At 39.2% G+C, this 14037-nt stretch overlaps 2 protein-coding genes across 2 annotated transcripts in view; one reads left to right on the forward strand and one right to left on the reverse strand.

Annotated features, from left to right (window-relative positions):
* Nucleotides 1-4163, reverse strand: part of LOC137297071 (uncharacterized) — a 28660-nt gene extending 24497 nt beyond the window's left edge. Inside the window, exons 1-2 of the mRNA XM_067829042.1 lie at nt 3905-4163; nt 843-974 (exon numbers count right to left, since the gene is read on the reverse strand). The gene's annotated coding sequence lies outside the window, so the exon portion shown is untranslated. The remainder of the gene's footprint in view (nt 1-842; nt 975-3904) is intronic.
* The window catches only part of LOC137297070 (uncharacterized), a 55882-nt gene that overhangs the window by 16075 nt on the left and 25770 nt on the right, over nt 1-14037 (forward strand). The gene's annotated exons all lie outside the window — the stretch shown is intronic.

The raw sequence follows: 14037 nt of genomic DNA on the forward strand, positions 1-14037 counted from the left end.
GTTGACAACCATCGTAGCTGCACCAGTGGTGTTAGGACTTGAATTAGCAGCTATAGTTACAGGAACAGCTAGGGCGGTGTTTAAATATGTATCCCGCAATTTGAATCGTAAGGCAAAGAAACACAATGAAATTAGAATCCTTGCTGAGGCAACGTTAAACACTACAGAAGATCATATTTCCATCGCACTCAAGTGATAATAAAATCTCAGAAGAAGAGTTGCATTTGATACTAGGTGAACTAAAAATACAATAAAATGAAAGAGGAGATTCGTCATAAAAAAGTTCTGCAATAAACGAGGATGAGTAAAAAACATATAAAACAAGGGATACAACAAGATCTAGAAACATTTATTACAAAAACCAACGACATAATAGAAGGTACACGTTAAACTGTTTCAATATTTTAAATTGATATCTTATATAAACTGGTCCCGTACCCCAACAGTCTTCCTCTCACTAGTAAGACTGTTGGGTACTTTTTACAGGGGAAATGAAAAGTGGTCGTATTATGTGGTTGATAAATTAAGATGAGTGAGGGAATGGTATGTTTTCATATCATGGGTGATATTCCAGCAATGTTCCAGCTCGTTGACATGGGCCTGTCAGCGATGTCATCAAAGTCAGCTGAAACGTGTTAAATATGTATCAGCATCATGCATACTTCACGGTCAACAAACTCCATTGGTTCCTACAGTGGGTGACGTGTAAGACCTAACACATTTTCGCCTTTGCTTTTGACTTTCCTCATCTTCTAGATTCCATGCAAAACAAACACTGTGAAAGCATCTCCGTGTCAGGTGAATCAATAGTCACCAGTAGTGTGTACAAACTAAGTTCTCACCTGCTCACCGACCAAGCCTGTACCTGCACCCACATCCAGGATCCTCACAGACGATGCATCCGTTCCCCGGAAGAAGTCTGCCACTCCATCGGACAGAAACTCGGGGTCTTTGTACTCTTTCGCCTTCCATGTCTGATCAGCGAATAAAGACTACATGAAATACACATCAGCACAGCGAATACACTTTAGTGACGGAGTGACGGTGTTTACGGGCAAGCATATAGAATGTGAATCACTCCCGCCTGAATTTTATGTACAAAGTAAGTTCCTAAAACAATTCTATACAATTTTAATGTCAACAGACTCGTATGCGGAGAAGCACACGCCTGAAGCAAAACGGTAGATGACCCCGCCCATGCTGGCTTCTTTGGTAACCAGCATGCCTACAAAGCAGCCCCTGAACCGTTCGTCATCACAAACGTGATATGCTTTGCATGATTTCTCCGAAAATACGTCAGGTTGTTAGTTAACGTTGTGAATGCTAATTAAGCAACATATCAAAAGCAGCGATAAAAATCTACACCTGTCTCGTGTCTGAAGTAGTTTCCAGGTTTATGTAGTTTGTATGTTTGGGGTTGTTTTTGTGTAACACCGCACCGAGACTTTCTCGACAGTCTTGTTCAGACTAGACATTGCAGTCTTGTGCTATAGTACCACACAGCCATGTCGGTAAGTCAGTGTTGATGCCTCTTGCTACTATGAAGTGTTGCTGGGGACTACATGAAACAACACTACCTACGTACCTGCTACTTGGGGACCAGTACCAGCCAACACTACCTACGGGGCTGCTACCTGTCAACGATCTGTTTTCTGTTTTCCCATTATTGTGTAGGGTGTATATTCTGTATAGAGTTGAATAGCAAAGTCATATATCCTTCTGGCACCCAGGGTATTTAGTCACAGATAACATGGAAATAATGGCATGTGGTCCAAGTTCACTACACCAACAATCCACACTACAATTATAGAAAGAAAACCCTGGCAAATTCTGCGTCCAGTCACAGATCTTACTTACGATTCAATTTAGTTGCCTTTAGTTGTTCAGTGGTCACCTCGGACTCAGGGACCATATACAACCATCATCCCATGGGCTCCGAGGGACCAGTGAACAACGTATTTATCTTACCGAACATCTCAATGTTCATTTTGAACTGTTTGAAGCATGGACATCGGATCGTATACTTCAAGGGGCACTGATGCGGAGAGAAAAATGTTTCTCGCCAAGGGTCTAATTACGAAACCAAACCGCAAATTCGTCAGCGCCCGCTCCCTCGACCGTGACGGACAAAGGGACCGGGCTCCTGTCCACATTAGCAGAATTTCTTCGGCTAAACAGTCCAGGAGGCCGGATGCCCATCATATGCCATTATTTAAAAATATCCATGGTATTCCTTGTCTGATTGTAACAAAATATTCCAGCAGTGTAGTTTTTTTCGGATGCTTGGATGGTTAGTGACTGATCCAATTTGATCCTATTTCTATGTTTTTAACCTCGATATTTAATCATAAGCAAGTCATTTGTTTCAGTCCGAAAGATTGCAAAGCTTTATATTTGGATAGTTTTGGGTGTTGGTTCAGCTGTGATGGCAAATATCATACGTAAATTTTGGTAGCTATGGTACCTACCCTGGTTTATTATTTATGGTAATAAAAACACACAGTTGATTTATTTGAATTCGTAAACTAAAAACGATGACTTTGCCTTTGGTACAGAAATATGAAAATCTTCTTACGTTAAAAAACCCAACTTATTACACCTATTTACCCAAGTGCACTGCAAATGCCTGTATGTATTCCTTATGTAACGAAGTTCCGTTGGTATCCTCAAAACAGTTTCGGCCCGTAAGTCTTTTCAGGCTGCATGCGACACAGAGATTACATCTTCCTTGCTGTAACTCGCGTTTGATGGTGTAAACCTACACGTGTTATTTGTCGTCATTCTCTGGATGGTTCAGTTAATGACTTTATAACAGGTATAATTAGTAGTAACACCACTTTGGTTACTCATCAAAGGTTCCCATTTGGCATTTCTCCTGTCTGGAGTAAATACTCAACATTATAAATAAAGGTCTGTAATGGCAAATGTGTTGTATGTTATGTGCATGTAAGTGATGGAAGAGGGTTTATCAGATGAGTTACAAAAACAAACATCGACCAAAGGATTAACCGATAACACACTGATTGATTAATTACTTTTATCTTCTACAGTGGATTTGTCAAAAGGCAGTGTGAGTAGATGTACTAATCTATACTGACTACATCCTGTCGTAAAGTGCGAGTGTACAAACAGCATCCTCCCTTCAAAGAATTAACCGCTCTTGCGTTGATTGATTGATTGCTCATTATTGGTTAACTAAATTACTTAGAATGGCCGACATCATACAATTAGTTGCCATTCGTGCTATCTTGGGTGACAAGTGAGTGGTTTATCAGGTATTCACCAATGTGAAAGACGTTAAAAGATGTGTTACTTTTTCGCAAATTAGACTGTTGTAAGACACACGACACAGAGCAGGATTATTTACCAGCTGCAGATGAATGGAATATCGTTCTTTTATGTGGATATTGATGGATACATTCTTGAACAAGGCAGTAGCCTGATATTGTTGCTATAAAATTTAATTTATTTGTTGTAGCATTCAGCAGAATCTATATGACAGAAACCACACATTAGATCGCGTATGTGTGTGAAATAGGATCCACATTGGCAATCTATACAATGTAGAAATGTTGCTGTCATGTTAGAAATTTACTATAAGTATAAGTAGATCGTGTGTTCTTTTATCAATTTTCAAAATCATACGATTATGACCATAAACCAATTAGGGTTATGAGACAAAATACAGGGACGTACATTGGCTTCGTTATTTTTCTGTCCTAATAGTTTTTTACCATTTAACCTTCAAAGTGTTTCATTTGTTTTCATAATACATTTGTAATGAAGTAAAAATGGCTTCACCTTAGTTGATTTGTCTATAATTAAACTATCAATTGCGCATACAGACTGCGCGGCAGAGGTCACGAACCAGTCACAAATTCTGGGATACCATCCGGGTACTCACGGGAGAAAAACAATAACAAAAGTTTACACCAGTCCACAGAAACCGTTCCGCATCAGCGCCCCTTTCAGTCAATCTGTGTGAATCATACGATTCGAATCTTGCATCTTGCTGCTTTTCCCGCTTAGTAAAGTCACCGTGGTGTAATTTCCATTCTTAATATTCATAGGGACTGCATTTGAACGTATTGTCCAAATTTATGTGTTGGAATGCGAGGCAAATCTTTTTGTAGACTTCACTAGGTTTTACAGGCGACACAAAACCAGACTTAGAGTTATCTCCCTTCCATCGCTTTGCATTCGAAAAACATAGATCGGTAATTTCCGTGCATCATGCGTGATTCAAGGCTATTTGAGATAAACAAGCACTGCCACGAAGTAACGGACGAGTTGCCATTGGCAGCTGAGTAAACTGAAATGTACATCGCTTGTATGTGGGGTACACTGAAACTAATTGAACAGCGCTCAGCCGATCAGAAAACGACATTAATGTGAGTTTAGTTTTACGCCGCTTTTAGCAATATTCCAGCAATATCACGGCGGGGGACACCAGAAAATGGGCTTGACTCATTGTACCCATGTGGGACTTGTTTAAGACATCGTATTACGAAATCATAAACTACATAGAGATCAACATGTGTTCATTATGACAGTTTGGTCCAGTAATTCAATACAGAAGTCGGTCGCTCTGTATGACGCCAAGGGAGTGATCAGACTCACCACAACAACACCAGGAACATACCATGCTATTGTATACATGATTGTATTTAATGGAATATAATGCATTATGTAATGATAATGCCCACTTGCCTCGTCATAGATATCAGCAACTGTGGAGAAAATCCTGACAATCTGGTCTGGAGTCAGGCCTTCTCTGGCCTTGTAATCCTCGAACGCAGTAGCCTTGACATTATCGACGGCAAAAACCTCGCCATTCTCTGCCATTTTGTACTCCGCCCTTCCTTTTTGTACGACAGGTGATTTGTTTGAAGAAGACTGACGATATAGTTACATTGATGAATTGTTTTGTGTAGCGGGATACAACTCCGCCTGGGAGAATGTAATCTAAAGCATTCAGTAAGTATACGCCACTTACAAGGGATAATACTTGTGAAGCATTTGTATCCACTGCACGGATATTTTTGCATATCTCACATTTCAGTTGACTGGTGGTATGAATTGTGGCTGGCTCTCCGGAATATAAGTAAAACATGACATGTGTACCAAGTCTCGGTCTCCGAGATTGATAGAAGCAAAACAAAACTTTATATCAAAACTAGCACACATGTAGACAATGCATTATTAAATCGTCCACAATAACTTAATAGCCAGCGGATTGACCATTTCTCTCCTAACACGGTTCAGTCCGTCGAGGTAAGGCATTACAACAATATCTATCAGTTCTTCACATAACTTTTACCACGTTTCATGAATCACTCTAATCCAGTTTGCAATGCCTTTCGGTTCCAACTTTTCCACTGTGCTCTTGATGATTTGCCAGACATTTTCAGTGGGGTTCAGATCTGGTGATGCTGTCGAATAATCCACTACTACCTGAATGGAGTTCCGACGAAGCCAAGCTTTGGTGTGGGCGGACGTTTGTCCGTAGTGTGTAATGTAAGGCATTATCTTGTTGCCTTACATGGGGAATTTCAGTCTGTCCGATATTTGAATCTAGCAGTCCCTTTTCCAAAATCTCAAAGAATTTCCTTGAATCCATGCGGCCTGTAATTTCCAGAAGCGACTTTAACCCAAATTTCCCGATCCCACACTACACCATCAAAGGAGGCGAGAACTCTGGTCACATTTTTGGCATTTTCCATTTCGACATTTTCCTGGTAATTTAGAGTAACTGGCACTTGGATTCGCCTGAAAATAACCAGTTTGAAAAGTCAATCACACCACTCCCGTCTTTTCCGTGCGTGCTCTTGAGACAATCCCTGGTTCTTTTCAACACTGTCTCACTGTGCATTCAGTAGCGACCACAGCCGCCGCTAGGGCATCCTCGATATCTCCAGGGTATACGTTCCGACAAGTCTCCACTATACCCTGGTCGCATCTACGGCTCTGCCAGATAAATTTATTACCTCCCTTGACTGTCTTTTGATCCAATCAGGTGTCTACGCTGGGAAGTAGAACGAACCAATCACAACTTCGTTTTTTGAATTATCTAACCGATTATACTTGGCAACAGAAACCATGCAGAGGTTCTCTGGCAGAGGTAGAAGGCGTTCTTGCATATGTTGTTTTAAAGTTTCGGACCTGTCAGGTTGTTTGGATGATTTCCCTAAAATCTGAGTCGCACTGCGAGCAAACCTTCGCAGTTGCGACCGCTACCTTTGTTGACACTGGCAAGCTCGGTTATAACGGCGGTCTAGCTGATTGGCTACTGTGAGAAGGCGGAGCCAGCAAAGGGAGGTAATAAATTTATCTGGCAGAGCCGTAGATGCGTCCAGGGTATAGTGGAGACTTATCGGAATGTATACCCTGGAGATATCGAGGATGCCGCTAGGGGCGCTAGTGTCGCTATTTTTAGAATTGCGTACGATTTTGGGCCACGGACAGGCCAACGTTTAAGGTCCAAATACGCATATTTTTGAAGAAATGTATGTGGTATTTCTTGATGGTATTGCGTTGTACACATGTTCCGGTGCGCGTATTTCGCAAAACTAACATCTGTCAGCGAAAGATGAAGAAAAGCTGGTAACTTAAACTTTGCTCTTTTTTTAAACGTATGTCAAACATTTTAAAAAATATATTAAATTATGAGCAAATACGCTCAGTATAATCATTCATTTACATGCATGCAAAGTTTGGTAATTTTACGAAGTATATTACTTACTGAAATAAGACCTTAAACTTTCCCGGTATTATTCCCGCGAATCTGCGTAGCTTGTCATTCAGAGTTATCTGCCCTTGATTAAAAGCGGGGAAAGTAAACTCGGGTATTTTCACTGCCAAAGTTTTCACAAATAACGGTTTTGTTTATAATGTTTCGTGGATTTTCCTGTGCATGGAACAATTTTAGTGTTGACGTAATCGTATTTGAGCAAGTAACACTGAACTGAAGGATAAATAAACAGGAATTTTCACTCTTGTTATATTTCCAAATTGCAAGTTAGTAACCATGGTAACTTTAGTACATTAATGGATTTTTCAAAATAAATGTATGTAAACAATCCCTGTGTCTTAGCAGAGACAAGCTTCATTCCATGTTCATTCAGTGTGTTCAAATAGTTGTAATGACTAACATCAATTTATTGGAAACCAGAATGAATGTATGAAAAATACTTAAAAAACTCTAAAAATGTTATGCATTGCATAAAGGTTTAGTTTTTGGAACCAGAAAAATCTTGGTTTTCTTTTGGACGAATTGTATGAAAAAAAGTTTCTTGTGGTGAAACACAGTAAAAATGTACACACACAATTTACAAACTCGGGTTTTGTTCATATCTCTTCTTTATTAAATCCATGACATTTTTGGTTTTGTTTGTAGTCCATGCTTTTCCACTCACCAGTGATGTCAAATATGATGGTTTCTATCTGATGTTTTATGACTTTTTCTAAGATGCCTCTCTGACGGCCAGTATTCATAGCCAGCCCAAGTAGCACTTTTCTGTTTCAACATAGCATAGCAAGTCCATTGACAGTTGCTTGAGACTGCTTTTATAAATTCTTCTGAAACAGTATTTGTCATGACAAAGTAGAATTGATTACATTTTAGGTTTACACTAAAATGTTGTTAATCTTGTGCTTCAGCTGATGGCCTGACAAGCAAGCCACCACACCAAAGTATTTGTAGATCACAACCAGTCATCCTTAGACACTTGTGTGATAGGTTGAAAAGTACAAGATGGCTGTAAATAAAAAACCAGACATGTTACATATTGGATTGAAGTCATTGTGTTTTACAGATTCCAGCTTGGAGTGTGCCTCGTCTGGAAGAAAATACTGTCAAAGATAAATATGTCCGCCCCCCCCCTCCTCTCTCTCTCTGTCTAATAACATATAATGTGTAACACGATAGATGTGCCACGTGTTTAAAGTATGTAATACGTCTCATCTCAAAGAGGATTGTAAAATCGTGGCCCCTGCTGCGTAATAAAATAATTTTGCAGCAGAATTGTTATGACTGTTTATGATAACATGTAATTCTCCTACTAAGTGTAGCTAGATATTTTGTATGAGTATTTTGTGCTCATTGAGGGACTGAACATATGTTTGAAAGAAGAATCATAAGCCCATCCACTTATTAAATACTTGAATCACAAGGGTTTGAAGAACATTGCAAATAATAATGCTTGAAGATAAGATTCACAATGATTCCAAGTTGATGTCATGTGTAGGTATATTTTAATTTGGTGTTAATGGTGCTGGTGTGATTGCCACTGTCTTGGGTAGCTGTAAATTGTACACTCAAATATTTTCTGAAGATACTTCTGAAACCGATGGGAAACGTCCAAAGCAGGTGCTGAAACTGAAACATTGAAATAACTGAAAATAACATTTTTTGTGTTTGATCCTCTTTGTTTGAGGTTTCATTTCAAGTATACTCTGAACAAACGTGTCAATTCATGTTACATAATTGGATTATGGACAACTTTCAGCAATGATATGAACTATTTAGTGCATTGACGACAGAGCTGTGGCGTACATATAACCAGCAATCATTGTTTTGTATTATCTTTAAAAACTGCTAAGTTTTTTCTTATCTGATAAATAATTTTCAAAAATCAAATAAGTGTCTATATTAATATAATTTCATCTTGAATGTTAAACACTATTAAAGAGGATTTTTTTACAAGATTTTACTCAAAAGCCTTTGTAAAAGCATCATGGTAAAAATTGTATTTTTTTCTTGAATATTTGTAAGAAGACATGAAAAGGATAGAGAAATCTTATTCTGAATTGGTATTCACAATATTCAGTCATACCATGTACACAACTGGGCAGAAGAAAATGCAATATGATAATATAAATGATTGTGTGACTTTGCAATGTCTGTTTTTGTATTTATGACGAGGTTTTCCCTCAGACATTTGCTTGTAGCTTTAAAAGTTATGAATATTTTCGAAGGAAACTTTGGGGAAACGTGAATGAACATCTGCTCAAAAGATTGGAACAATTTTTTTACATGAAAACCTATATTCCCTTAGAGCAGTCGAGTGGCCAGATTTGGTTTGTGAAAATGCGAAAATCGATCACATGGGTGGTCTCGGTCGGGGGACCTGTTTGGGCTGAAACATACATTTTTGTAAAAGAAACATCATTTCTTTACTTCTCAGTAGTTGCTAGATCTGAAAATAATAAGCAAAAAAATATTCTATGTCTTTCAAAATTTGGTCTGCGGTCCCTACATTCAGAAACTGTAGTACTCCCTTAAGCCGTGGCACGCTCACTCAGTTGTTTAGCCGTCCAGCTTGATTGCACCGCCTCCAGTTGTGCTAGTCAAGTGACCTTGACCAAAGACAGTGGAGATAATGCCGAAAACGCCATATTGTTGTCAAGGGTGCAGCAACCAAGTTCGAAGTCACCGCGGCCGTGACCAAAACAAAACTTTTGTAAATGCTTCATTTCTTATATAGCTGCAAACAGAATTCTGGCAGTTACCAAATATGAACCTACAATCACAACCACGTTTCATGTAACCTGACACTGATCTGTGTACTAATCCAAATTTAGGGATTATTTCTGCATTGTTTCACTCCCTGATCACTCAAGGCACACTTTGAGTACGTGTATTCCCAGTATTCAGCAGTGGTATTTCAATCTGTACGATCTGAGAGAATCACGACAATACATGTGAAGAATTTGAGCGCGGAGGAACAACTTCTGGGGATTTAGCAGCTGGTTACTTTTTCAGTGAGAAGACACAACTAAAACCTGGCAATCTTCAGAAGATCCTGACAAGTGTATAGTAAGCTATTTTAGGGATAGCGTTGTGATCAAGAATAATAACTGCATGATGTTCCCCTGGAAATAAAGGTCGATGTTTCATCTGATTGTTCTTCCAAATTCATATCGGAGACATGTTTTGAGCACAGGGACTTGTATCGCTTAGAAACAGCGCTCGAAAGACATATATGTGTATAGACCCTCCCCTAGTATTATATAGTACCAGGGTAGGGTCTATACACACATATGTCTTTCGAGCGCTGGCTCTAAGCGAAGTCCCTGTGGTTTTGAGTTTGTAACCTGAAACCATAATTTACTGGTAATTTGTTCCTGGACAAAACGTGTGACAATTCTGTCCCGATTCCAGTTTTGGGGATGATATGTCTGCAGTGTTTCACATCGAAATTCCAGGTGGACCCATGAACACATTACATGAACCTAAAGTGTGCTTCTCACCATATATTAGGTCATCTATTTTTTTCCGCATTTGAGATTTTTGTTTTGAAGGGACAGGTTTTACGTTTCGCTTGAAAGACCTCTTCCCAGGTTTTACTTTTCGTAAGTGATATCGCTTCCCAAGTTTTACTTGTGCTAACTTGTATGAACACCAACATTCAAATGATACATGAGTGTTTGAAATCAATTTAAAAATATCGTTCAAGCTTAAACTCACAACACAAATGTTTTCCGAAACGGCATTAGAACCGCCAATCCCAGGTCTGTAACCAGACACTCTACCACACGGCCCCCGGCCGAAGAAAGGTAATGGGGTTAAATTATCTACTGATAGTTACTATCATTAAATTGATTTTACGTGCGCTTCAGTTATTGTTATGTAGTTTCATTAAATGATCATCTACACTGTAATTACCCATCATTGACGCCGTCGGTATATATGTAAAAGAAAACACATTGTTTCACATTGTCTACCAAAACCTCGGAGGCGAGTTTTCTCCTATAATAAGCCTTCGGGAGAACCCAGCTACAGGGTAATCATGTCTTGTTCTGGTCCTTCGCTAAAGCTAGCTCAGGACATGCTCACAAGGTTTCACGAAAGCATTCCTTTGCTAACAATAATAACGGCTCAAGAGTTCTATCAAAGTAAAGTCTTCTACTATCTTTGCCAGGGACAAACTAAATGTAAGTTCAGAGCTAAAATTTCATGTCAGATGTTTCCAACAGGATACACACCAGTACGGCATAACTCGAATAACTAACTCATCGTGAATCGCAGGAAGCTAAGCGATCCTTATTCTACCCTTACGAATATGGTAAAGGTGTATAATCTCAGTTTTGTTTGCTGTCCAACGCCACACTTAGCAATTTCAGTGAGTGACTGAGTTTAGTTTTACGCTGCACCCAGCAGTATTCCAGCTATAAGGTGGCGGTCTTTAAATAACCCAGTCTGGACCAGACTATCCAGTGATCAACAGCAGAAGCAATCTGCACAACTGGGAACCGATAACATGTGTCAACCAAGTCAGCAAGCCTAACCACCCGATCCCGTTGTGTTTGCTGTTCAATGCCGTACTTTACTGTTTAAAGCTATATAACGGTCGTCTGTAAAGAATCGAATCTGGCCCGGATCACACTGAAAAGGTTAGAGATACAGGCTAGAGACACATGGAACATGGATTCAGTGGATTATTGTTTGCACTTATAAGCTTATGATTTGTTTTTGGCAAACAATACATTGTAATGTGTCAGAACACAAGTACATGTTCCTTGACGATGTGGTGTAACCATGGTAATGAGTGTGCACGCATGTACATGTTCCTTGACGATGTGGTGTAACCATGGTAATGGGTGTGCATGCATGTACATGTTCCTTGACGATGTGGTGTAACCATGGTAATGGGTGTGCACGCATGTACATGTTCCTTGACGATGTGGTGTAACCATGGTAATGGGTATGCACGCAAGTACAGGTTCCTTGACGATGTGGTGTAACCATGGTAATGGGTGTGCATGCATGTACATGTTCCTTGTTGCCGTTGTGTAATCAGCAGCACCAAAGGACATAACAACGAAAGATAAGTTAGGTGTTCATTGTTTATTGCGCCATTATCACTGCAGAATACAACATAACCTGTTTCCATGGATACTACCACATCATGCTGTTACCACAACCATACCGCTAGAGAATGAAAAAGTTTGTTTCTGAATAACCTTCTCAGCTTTGAGTAACGTCTCTTCGTAAATATGGAATATATTCTATGGTCTTTTCTCTAAAATTCTCAATATTAGGGACAAAATATGAGGGACACTATACATCCATTAAATACAAATTGCATCGACGACAGTAGATCATGAAAGCAGTGGTATAATGTGAGACACCTTTAAGTTGTTGTTATGCGTTGACTATTATTATTATTATTATAAGTGTTCTTGTATAGCGCACAAATCAAACTGCAAGGCAGTTTCTCTAGGCGATAGGTATTTTCCCTCGATCACCGGATGTCAATCTCAACAGCACATCGTATTTCAATCTCAACTCCCTGGGGAGTATACAACTCTTGCTGCAACTAGGTGCACCGAGTTTATTGTGGCTCTCTCATCCTAGCGAGGTACCCAATTGACAGGGACACATAGTCACAGCACTTTGTCCAAGTTTACTGCACGTTGCTGTACCCGCAACTAGGTGTATGCACGTGTTCATGCGGCCACCATCTGGTCATGTACCAACGGATTCGTGGGTTCTTTTAAGACTAGACAGCCTGGCATTCATCACGATTTACAGCATTAACGTTCCAGAGTCTTCATGTTTTGTTTTTGTATTCCAACTGTAAGTACGTCTATTTGCACCATGCTCTTGACTGAAAAGTATCATAACATGTGTGGACGCAACACCCATTAATATTTTACCCACAAGATTTTACTGAAAAGTAAAACGCTAGGAAGTGTTTCTGCTATGAGAAAATCTGCCGAAATAGCAGACAAACCAAAATGTTGCTAAAATATGTAATTGAGTAAATATACTTGTAAAGTATACTGAAAATGTTGACCATATCCGTCAAAACATCTTGCTTCTGGGACTATTCATCCTTTATCTCTAGACGTTTACAAACAGTGTCTATTATCGCCAGATATTATACGTTTGTACATGTACCAGGGTCACTGACATTTGTGTCGTTGTTAGATAATACCTCAAGCTTTCAAACCAAACAGATTGGCCGAGTCACATCTTCCACAAAACACATTGTACAGCTGATCATGGTGTACCCAATGACAATACCGTGGATGAAGGATGACTGTCCACACTAGGACCCTCTGTGGGATCTTTCATTTGATTACATATGCCACGCCTTAACAACGTCGTCTAAAAGTGCTATTGGAGGGTCGTGAAAATGAATCTAAACTGTAACATGTATCTAAAACGTACAGTAACAATGCGAAATGTTAAGCAAAATTTAACAAACACAGTGCATCTTAAAATAATTATCAGAAATTTGCAGTTTAGAAAAGACAACATATATACGTGATCTATGAAAAAAAACAACCATATACCGTGCCTCATTCAAAATGTTTATGGAGTGCTTAGTATTAGGAGGTATTTGTAATGGAATTAGCAATCTACAGCTGTTGCTCTCAACCTGGAACATCATATTGACCACATACACTCCAGTGAATCAGTCCTGACTCTCGGCCATGGTAGTGTGTGCTTGGTTACTGGATGAAGCCACAGTCAGCAACATACTTGCTTGGTGTATGATATCGATAATCTAGTGATATCAGACAAGATAATGAATTGAAGACGCACACAATTACAAATAACAAATGGAGTGATACACCGACTGGTAGTAGTGAAGGCATAAAATGTCTAACAATGTTTAAAATGGAGTAATGCTCTGATTGGTGGTAGTGAAGGCATAAAACATCTAACAATGTTTAAAGTGAAGTTATGCTCTGATGGGTGGTAGTGAAGGCATAAATGTCTAACAATGTTTAAAATGGAGTAATGCTCTGATTGGTGGTAGTGAAGGCATAAAACATCTAACAATGTTTAAAGTGAAGTAATGCTGTGATTGGTGGTAGTGAAGGCAAAAATGTCTAACAATGTTTAAAGCGGAGTACTGCACACTGATTGGTGGTAGTGAAGGCATAAATTATCGTACAATGCCTAAACTGGGGTAATGCTCTTATTACTGGTAGGGAACATATAAAATATCTAACAATGTTTAAAGTGGAGTAATACACACGAATTGGTGCTAGTGAAGACATAATTTATCGCACAATGTTTAA

This window comes from Haliotis asinina, chromosome 9, assembly GCF_037392515.1.
Source record: "Haliotis asinina isolate JCU_RB_2024 chromosome 9, JCU_Hal_asi_v2, whole genome shotgun sequence".
In the NCBI taxonomy this organism is placed as follows: Eukaryota; Metazoa; Mollusca; class Gastropoda; order Lepetellida; family Haliotidae; genus Haliotis; species Haliotis asinina.